Source organism: Tasmannia lanceolata, unplaced genomic scaffold (assembly GCF_043159265.1).
Source record: "Tasmannia lanceolata isolate RefF3 unplaced genomic scaffold, GAP_Taslan_0.1 ptg000006l, whole genome shotgun sequence".
In the NCBI taxonomy this organism is placed as follows: Eukaryota; Viridiplantae; Streptophyta; class Magnoliopsida; order Canellales; family Winteraceae; genus Tasmannia; species Tasmannia lanceolata.
The window spans coordinates 20,845,286-20,855,834 of record NW_027518683.1 but is presented as its reverse complement, the minus strand read 5'-3'; the positions used below and the strand labels follow the sequence as shown (position 1 = coordinate 20,855,834).

At 39.9% G+C, this 10,549-nt stretch overlaps 1 pseudogene; it reads right to left on the bottom strand.

The window, feature by feature from the left end:
- Positions 1-2,676: 2,676 nt before the first annotated feature.
- Positions 2,677-4,997, bottom strand: LOC143880066 (L-type lectin-domain containing receptor kinase IV.1 pseudogene; annotated as a pseudogene).
- Between the last annotated feature and the right edge of the window lie 5,552 nt (positions 4,998-10,549).

Here is a 10,549-nt window from a genome sequence, read left to right as displayed (position 1 = left end):
AATACACTTCTTCGCCTTAGCATCCAACTTTGTTCTCTTTTCATCCGGCACATGCACATAGCAAATTGAACCAAAAATCTTGAAATGCTTAACACTAGGCTTCACCCCAAACATCAACTCATAAGGAGACTTCATATTAATCGGACTAAGAGGCACCCGATTAATCACATAAGTTGCACAAGACATACCTTTCGCCCATAAGGCCTTAGGTAAATTCTTTGCAAATAACCAACTTTTACAAGTTTCCACAAGATGCCTAATCTTCCTCTCCGCAACTCCGTTTTGTTGAGGCGTATAGGCACAAGTGAGATCCCTTTGGATACCATTCTCACGAACAAAATGCGAAAAATTCATCGGAAGTAAACTCCCCACCATTATCGGTTCTCAACCGCTTGATATTCTTGTGAAGTACACCTTCAACGGTCTTCTTGAACTCAACAAACTTGGACAATACATCGGATTTCTCTCTTATAAAATACACCAAAGTGAATCTAGTAAAATCATCAACAAATAACAACATATAGCGGAATCCGAAAAATGAAGGTGTCCTACAAGGTCCCATTACATCACTATGGATAAGCTCCAATGGGGCCTTACACCTTGAAAGAGACTTGTCAAATGGAAGACGATGTGCCTTACTATATTGACAACCCTCACACACCTTTCCACTACCAAAGAAATTCAAATTTGGTAGCCCATTCACTAGATTCTTAGTCACCATGACCTTCAATTTATCCATGCTAATATAACCCAATCTAGCATGCCAAATTGAAGCACCATCATTTGTACTCATTTTATCAACATACAAAGTTGAAGCCGATAAAACAAATAAATCTTCAACCCTCTTACCGGTATAGACAACATCAACCTTCAAGCTTGAAATATTCCGAAGAAATTTCACCTCCTTAGGCCCGAACAAAATATAATTCTCCGCATCAACCGCATTTACGACCAAGAAAAGATTCTTCTTCATACCGGGAACATGAAACACACTCTAAAGTGTAATAGGATCCGCATTTGCAGCACCAATGGTAATGACCCCTTCTTTCTCTACCGAATGTATAGTGTTGTCCGCCGTGATAATAGCATCGTTGCCTTCATATTTTCGGAACTTTGAGAATTTGGATTCATCGTCGATAAGATGATGCCCACAACCGAAATCGACAATCCAATCATCCTCAAAATTGATGGATGCCAAAGCACCCACCGTAGTAGATCTACCCTAATCTTCTTCATTTTTTTGGTCATCAACATTTTCGGCTACATTACCATCCTTCAATTTGACACCGCAATTCTTTTGTATATGCCCAAGTTTACCACATCGGTAACACTTGATACCTTTTCGGTTTCTATTACCCATAACGGATGATCCTCCTTCATCTCCACCTTTACTTGGAAAATTTTTCTTCTCTTTATATTTGTTGGAAGGCTTCTTGTTGCTTGAAAATAATGCTTCTCCTTCACTCCCGGATATTGAACAACCCGCCATTTGTCTAGCTAAACACTCTTGTGAAGCAAGAAGATTCTCAAACTCCACCAAAGAAGGTTGCTGATCCCACCCTTGAATCGACATAACATAAGGATTTTACTCTCTTTTCAACCCACGAATAATATGCCGCTTCATTCGTGCCTCCGAAATAGGCTCTTCCGGATCCAATAAAGAAATCTCCGAACAAGATTCTTGATCTTCAAAAAGAATTGAGAAATAGAGAGACCACCTTGTGTAGTATTTGCCAACTCATTCTCCAACATTTGTAGACGAGCCATATTCTTCTTGTTAAGCAATCCATCAAGGGTAGTCCAAATCACACTCGCCGATTTACACCCAATGATGTGCTCAAACAAGTCATGCGAAATAGACCGCTTCAAAAGAAATTCGGCCTTGGCATTCTTCATCATCCACGCCTTCAATACATCGGCATTTTCTTGTGTATCTTCCGGAGCTATAACGGCATTGCCACGAACAACCTCCCTTAAATCTTCTCCCACTAGATATGACTCCATACGTGTTCTCCATATCTTGTAATTTGATTGATTTAACAACTCAATGCCGAGTCCACTAACTCTTCCACTCATATCCATCTTCAAAGCACCGATTGCACTTCTTCACCAAGGGAATCTTGACAAGCACCAACTACCACCCTTGTGGCTCTGATACCATATAGAGAAAGACAGATTTCACAACACCGAAAAATCCTCTTCTCAAATAGTGAAACCAAAGTTTATACTAGACCAAGAACAATAACCAAAAGAGAAGAAGAACAATCACCACAAGATGTAATCCAATATCTATGATGGAAGAACACAATACCAGACAAGAACAAAAAAGAAGAAGAAAGCTTCAAAACCAAGCTTGCACACAAGAGAGCTTCAATGAAGCTTCAATGGAGGTCTAGGTAGTGGAGAATCTCTACAAAAGTGAAGTTATGAGAATAGGCTAGTCAAAGGAAAGGAAAGTAAAGAGAAGTAATAGCTTTGGTAGGAGATAGTGGGTATGGGAAAGTGGGGACTTTAATGCTAGGATAGTGGGTTTAGAGTTTCAAGTAGGATTTGAAATTGAAATAGGAAGTAGTGGGAAACTTGTAGCATACATGTGTGGCTCACACAGGTGCAAGCTAGGCCAACAAAAGACCAAAATGCGCATGGACACAAAATACATATTTCTCCTCACTACATCTCTCAAAATAAAAATAAAATAAAGCAACCCAAAAAATATACTTTAAAAATTAACAAAAAAAACTAACTAAAACTAATTAAAATTGGATTCATAGTAAATAAGAACCGTAGATTTGGACATCGTCCGATATCAGGATGATCTGGGACTTTTCAACCTTCTGGAAATATGATCTGGCATTTACTCAAACTTTATTGTCAATCTGGACAGTTGGTTCGCTGATCCAATAGTCCGTAGGGGTCTGATCATGGATTTGAAATGTCCAACCTTCAAACTGCTTAGATGCATCTGCATCAGAATCAACGACCCCCAGAGAGGATTGAATCCCCAATGGACGACGAGTATCCACCTGACCTGTCCAAAAAAGGATTTGACATGGTGAAAGCATCCAAACCTTCATTGTGCCCCACTTCTAAAGGACTTACTCTAAAACTATTTGAAGACAGATCAGGTAGAGGAGCATCCCCATCTAGAAACTGCATGACCTGCCTCATGCTTGGCCTAGTGCATGGCACGGGATGCGAACAGAGCAATCCAAGCTTCAACACCAACTCCATTTCATGCACCTGGTAATCAGTTCCCAGATTCGGATCACTTGTCTGTAAAATTATGCCTCTCCTCCAACATTCTGACACCCAATCAACAAGAACCACTTCTTCTGCAGACGCCCGTAGATTGATTGGTCTCCTTCCACATGCAACCTCGAGTATGAAGGCCCCAAAGGAAAACACGTCGGTGCTTGTCGTTGCCTTGCCAGTTCTGCTTAACTCCGGTGCCATATAACCTAGAGTTCCGACCACATGAGTGGTTTGAGGATCCGTTCCATGATCATATAATCTCGATAGACCAAAATCGCCTAATCTTCCATTGAATTCATGATCTAGTAAAACATTGCTCGCTTTGATGTCTCTGTGGATGACAATCTGCTCCCATTCTTCATGCAAGTAATAGAGCCCAGAAGCTACTCCTTTGATGATTTGAAATCTTTGATTCCATTGTAGAACTGAAATGGGCTGATCAAAGAGTAATTTGTCAAGACTTCCATTGGGCATGAAATCATAGACCAAGAGGAGCTCTCCTTTACGCCGGCAATATCCGAGTAGCTGTACTAAGTTCCGGTGACTGAGCCTTCCAATGCTGATGATCTCTGCTACAAACTCCCTCATCCCTTGCCTTGATTCATGAGAGACTCTCTTCACAGCAACTTCGACTTTGGAGGAAGGTAACACACCTTTGTACACCCTACCGAAACCTCCGATGCCCAGAAGCTCTTCGCCTCTAAAGCCCTTGGTTGCTCTGAATAGATCCTTGTATGAGAACCTTTGTGGCCCATATTCACGCTCCCAATCCTCGAGTATCTCTGCGAATTTGATCCTCCTTCTGACAGTAAGTAGAATGCTGGTGAGGATCACTAACATGAAAACTGTTGTAATTGTGGGCAACCCAACTGTCAATACTTTCGATTTCTTTTTGGGACCTCTCCGAGGAAGCTTAGGAAGACGCGATATATCAAGTTCTTGAGCTTTTCCATTCATCTGAAAGCTCCATCCCAGAACATAGTGAGAAGTTGGAATCGATCCTGTCGATGATGAAAACCCCACATACATATCTTCTAACACGACAGACGAAAGATAATGACCCTTCGAAGACAAGAGAGGGCGATTAGGTTTAGGTTTCTTGACTGGAGATATTGTTACATCAAGTTTCTTATCTGTACCATTGTACTCTACCCAAACCTGCATTGGTTCTCCACTTATAAGGCTCAAGTTCTTGATCCCACCATTTTCATTACTGTAATAAGCTGCAGGGGCCGAGTTAGTAGAATTTAAGCTGTTGATATCGATTCCTACATGGTTATCGTTGATATCTCCAAATTCGGGGTTCTTGATGGTATCCAGCTCAATGGCAAGAACATGATTAGAAGAATTTCCATTGTTGCTCGAATTGAAGAGACCCAGATATTGGCTACCTAGAGCCCCAGAGAGATCTCTCAAGGGGGCGATGACCAAGGCAATACCATGGCCACTTAAATCATGATAAGGGGCGAAAATTGCAAAGACAAAAGTAGTAGAAAAGGAGTAAACAGTACCATTGGTTGGATCGTTAAATTGGAAAGGCATGGAGTGGAAGGCAAGACCCTTGATTTGCTTTGTGTTGTTGGTTAGCTGTAAGAGACCGTTGGGTGTAATTCCTGCGATGCCGTCGAAGCTCAGATTGGCACTGAGGAATCCATTGTAGGTGAAGCCATCATTGTTAGAAGCTGTAATTTTGATGAGGAGAAGCACCAGAAATATCTTGGTAAACATTGCTGATTTCTTGCTAGAGATTCAAAATGTCATTTAAAGAGCTTTCTCATGTAAAGCATTCTGTTTGATAATATATAGGCGAAGAGGAAAAGTGTATATCTCATGCATTAGGAGTGAACGCTATTTACTTGTGGAGTCAATGCAATTACTTGTACAGATAGACGTTAACTTCAGAATGCACGAATATTATAAGTACCATATTTTTTGTTAATGGCCCTCATCTCTTGGTTTACAGTTTCTTTAACTAGTTGTAAAAAGCTGTTAGAATTCCCAAATAGCTCTCACAAGCCAATCAGAAAAGTATAAACCATGGTGACTAGTGCCATTATCAAAATATGATGGTTGGGAGCACTAATTACAAGAGAGAATAGGAGAGATCTTTTTTTGTTTTTTCAAAGGAATATAAAAATGCTTCTTTCTATTTCTGACGACTAATAATTTTTTGCATCTCCCGTGGAATGAGTTACATTTAAGTGATAACAACCATTAAAATAAAGGGCAGTGATAAATCGACTCCCAAATATCTTAAATAGACTCCCCATGTGTCTATCTCTCTCCTCTCTCTCTCTCACCCAGAGGAGAGAGAAAGACACATGGGGAGTCTATTTAAGATATATGGGGGTCGATTTATCACTCCCGAAAATAAATTATAGGACTTGGCAAAGAGACCATCACACGTCTAACAAAACAAGACAGAGAAGAGAATAGGAGAGGTCTTTTTGGCTTTAGGAGGAGTCCGTTTGGATGCCGGGAATGGAAGGGAAGGGGATTGGAATGACGTGGGCAACAGGGAAAGTGAAGGAATAGATTTATGTTTCATGACCTCTTTTCAATTCCTTTGATTGTGTGGTTTTTGTAACACCCGGCCCCACCTTGGGTCGGTGATACAGGTGCATCTCAACCAATCGACGGTTGGGTGTTTCGAATGTTTCGCAAGAGTAATCGGGTTGATTGGAAAGCTACAAATCTGTGATCGGACTGCTTTGGACCCTCGGGTCCACGCTCAGACGATCAGGTCGACAATCGGGCCAATGAATGTAGCCGAAGATACTATCATAAGTATCTTCAGACGAATCATTCAATGGCTATAAGGAGATTCAAATATTTTCAAGATCGACCGCCCAATTAGATTCCTTCAAAATTTTTATCAACAAGGTTCATAGAAAGATCAACAAGGTTCATGGAAATACTTTCTAAAACTAAGGTTTATAGTAAGTAATTTCATATTTTCTAGTAGTTTGATTTAAGATTTTCATAAATTAGCCTTCCTATATTAGTTACTAGTGGGACCAACTGTGCGATGCACAGTTTGGAAGTCCAAAAGTCATTAAATCCTTATTTCTTTAGAAGTCCAAAAGTCTCACCAATAAATCGAAAAGGTCAAGTGGATTGGAGAAGTTCATGAGTTCATCTAACCGATGTGTTGTCAAAATATAAGGTAAAAAGATCGATAAAGGAGAACTATGGGTCGAAGGAGAAGAAAGGTATAAAGTAGGGCTGCAACTCGGGTCGGGCGGGTCGGGTTTTGGAGAACCCAACCCTACCCGAGAAATATCTCGGGTCGGGTCGGGTCGGGTTTTTTTTTCGGAAAACCCACGATTCCCAAACCCGGCCCTACCCATGATAAATCTCGGGTCGGGTCAGGTTTTTTCACGTTGACACAATTTTTTAAGGAAAATTCTTGTTTGGCAAGGCAACTCAACTCATAGAAGCAGAAATTACATTCACATTACACTTGAATCAAACAATGATGTAATTGCACTCACATTACACTTGAATCAAACAATGTTGTAATCAAACAATGTTGTAATTACAATCAAACAATGCTGAATCAAACACTTGAATCAACTCAACTCATAGAAGTAGAAATTAACTCACATACAATAACAGTAGGTGCGTGGGTTTTCACTTTTGACTTTTAACTAACAAGAAAAAAATGTACATACTATAACTTATGTAACTTGGGTCGGGTCGGGTCGGGCCCCTTCAAACCCGGCTCGACCCGAGGTTCATGCGGGCTTTTGAATGCTCAACCGGCTCGACCCGAAACCCATGAAACCTGAACCCAACCCAGGCTATTTTCGGGTCGGGTCGATGCGGGTCGGGTAAAACCCGGCTCGAGTTGCAGCCCTAGTATAAAGGATCCAATTATACTATGGTATTAGTTTGGTTCGTGGGCTGGAGCTGCATATTGTCTGTTCTCTAGTAGTGTTATGGTGTAACTGTTCTCTAGTAGTGTTATGGTGTAACTGTCTTAATGTTGGTGGGATGTCTAGTTCCTGATGATGTATTTCAGTTGATGCGATATTAATAAAGTTTTTTTTCCAATAAAGTTCTTAGTTACCTTTAAAAAAATGTTTGGTTCCTAAAAACAACTCTTTCCCACTAATTGCTGAGCTCTAACATATCTTTTGGTAAAATATTACTCAGTTTCTTTACTATTCATGTTTCACCTTCATAATTTCTTTAGATTTTGATCCTTGAAGTCCAAAAATCTCTCCATTCAAGCAATCCAGCCCATCACAGATTTAGTTTGACAAAAAGATCATTTTAGTCTACATGGTGGACAGTTAGGATAGGCAAATCAAAGTAAGGTTAGGTGTGGGCCCAACGCTCACTGTCATGATCTTCACATTCATGTGCATGCCACATGTAAAGTGGGCCTATAGCCCTGTATTACAATGGGAATTGTTAAATCATGGTGCTGGTTTATCATTACCTAATATAATTTTGTAATGGGACTCAAGTAATGCCAAAGAATCTGTTAAAAAAAACATTAAATATCCATAAAGAAAATAAAAGGACCAAATGTATTCCATGTTCATTTTTTATAAAAGAGAGGTCTAGTAAAGTAATGCATTAGCGTACTCATAAGAACCCAATAACCATCATCATTCATAATAAATTTCACTAACATACAAACCGACCTGTCTTCCAACTCTACCCACATCCACCACAAACCCTCAAATCAAATAGAAACCCTCAAATCTCTTGAAAATGTGGTCTCTAAAAAGTAAGGATACGAAAGAAAAAATCTCAAAATGTGGTATCAAGAACTCCATCTATGATAGAAGTTGATTTTCGTAGCAAGGCGGTTAATTGTAGCTGCCCAATCTCAACTAAAGTCATTATTTACAAACTCTATCTATGTAAATTTCAATTACAAACTCTATCTAGCAGCCAATCTCAACTAAAGTCATTATTTATCAATACCTTGGAACTCTTTACTCAAAAAAGAGTCCTCGTTAAACAACCACTGTACACCTTACAATCTAAACAAACAAACAAAAAAACAATACCAAAACCGAAAACTCATGCGAGGTCTCACCTCAGGTACTGCAGAAGCTACTGGCAGTAGAAGACCCCAACTGGCTTCAACCGAAGCTTATATGATAAAAAAAATCTTAGCTCGTTGGGTTAGTGCAGCAACCCAATAACTATCTTACTTTCGAAAGCTGGATTTGGTCGATAGGATTGAGAATAAAAAAGACCAAACAAAATCGTTTCTCTTTCCGGACCCTTCCTGCATCTTCCCAAACCCCTCTTCTTCTTGTTCACTATGTGAATTTTGTTATGAGATTTTCCTCTTAATATAAATAATATGGCGTACCTGTTTACTGATTTCTGTGAAAAACAGAAAGAATAGATGATTAGTATAACCTTTTCGATACGGCGAGTTGAGGCACGGACTAGGTCGCTCTCTTTAAGGTGATTTTGCGCCTCTGCGGAAAACCCTCCTGTGCAACAGATCCGAACGCAATCACCCCCAGGATACAACAGCCCGACGCACCGTCGCTATCTATCTGAAGTGCACAATCAGATAGATCCGAACCAAACAGCGAACACTCCAAATGCCCAACAAATAAAACAGAACAGAGAAAAGAAAACAAAAATAACAGAAAGGAAACTGTTCTGTTTTTGCAAACGACTCAATAGAGATGGAAAAACGAATCAGCAGAGATGAAAGGCTCGTCTATCTGTTTAAAGAGAGATTCTAAAACAGATGTTAGAACTGTATTTCAAGACGTTGGAAACAATCTCTTTTTATAGAGAAAACGTGTCTGTTGAAGACACCTCTTTAAAACAGAAGAGACACCTTTTTTAAAAACGTCATTTAAAAAATTGTCGTTACTTAAGAGGGTTGTAACGGTTGGATTAAGTTAAAACTAAAGAGACATGACCGTTGGATTTATAAATAAAAAATCCGTTTAGAAAATCCAACACAGACACACACACACACACACACACCCGCACCCGCACCCGCGCCGCGCCCCGACACGGCACGGCACGGCACGGCTCGGCTCGGCGCGCGCGCGCGCGTGTGTGTTTTTTATTTATTTGATCTTGTTCTTTGTAAAACACCAAAGGCAAACAAATTGAATGCCCTTGAAAGGCCCAAGCCTTTGCTCAACACTCCCTCTTATATGGATGGGAGAATTTTTCTCAACTTCCCATCTTGGACTAAACTTTTAAGAGGTAAGAGAGCTACCTTCAAAAGTTTAAATGATATTGGTGGGAAAGTACAAGAGAATAGAATCAATTTGAAAATTTCAAATTTTGGGTGGGAAATTCAAAAGCAAAAAAGAATCTTTTTCAAAAGCAAATGTTTCTTTAATTTTTAGTATTTAAAATACTAACAATCCCCCACTTATTTTAATACAAAAAATATTAGTAAAACTTAATGCTGGGCATTCAGCAGAGTATCACGTATAATAAAGGTGACTATGTCTTGAACCTTTACTTAGTGTAAGTGCATTCTAATTGTAAGGAATTGATAGTGACTATGTCTTGAACTACAATCCTTGGGTACAGAGAGACGTGCACCACACACATGATACTAAAGTGTTCAATTGGTTCCAAAAAGCTCGCACATTACGGCCATGTGCTACATCCCAGTTTCCATGTAAGCATAAGAGAATAAGCTCTCGTCTCTTTTGGAAGCGGCCCACTTCCGCGCTAACATGTAGGTGAGTCTATCAAGGATGCTCCTGTAGCCTTTACATCCCACTCATACGAGCTATAGATCTCATTAAGAGTAATAACTCAACCTTCCAAATGCTTCAGGATATCATGCTTGAGTTACACCATAGGGATGGACTTTGAGATAAACTTGAAAATAGCATGATCGTGCACAAGTTACACTACGACTCGTTTTTCCCATTGAAAACCTAGTTCTTGGGATCTCCAGTCCCTAGGTTGGGTGTCCATCATAGGTAACTATTTACAAATGGGCTTTAGTCCCATCCCCCTCGATGTATTGCAGATTTTCTCCCTTGACAAGGCCTTAGTTAAGGGATCTGCCAAATTATCACCAGATCTCACAAAGTCAATGGTGATTGATCCATTAGAAATCAATTCTCTCACAGTACTATGTTTCCGGCGTATCTGTCGCGACTTTCCATTATAGTACTTATTATGTACTCTTCCAATAGCACCTGTGCTGTCACAGTGAATCAAAATAGCGGGAACAGGTCTTTCCCAAATAGGTATATCAGATAAAATATTTCTCAACCAACTAGCCTCTTCACATGCAGAGGTTAGTGCAATCAACTCAGATTCCATAGTGGAC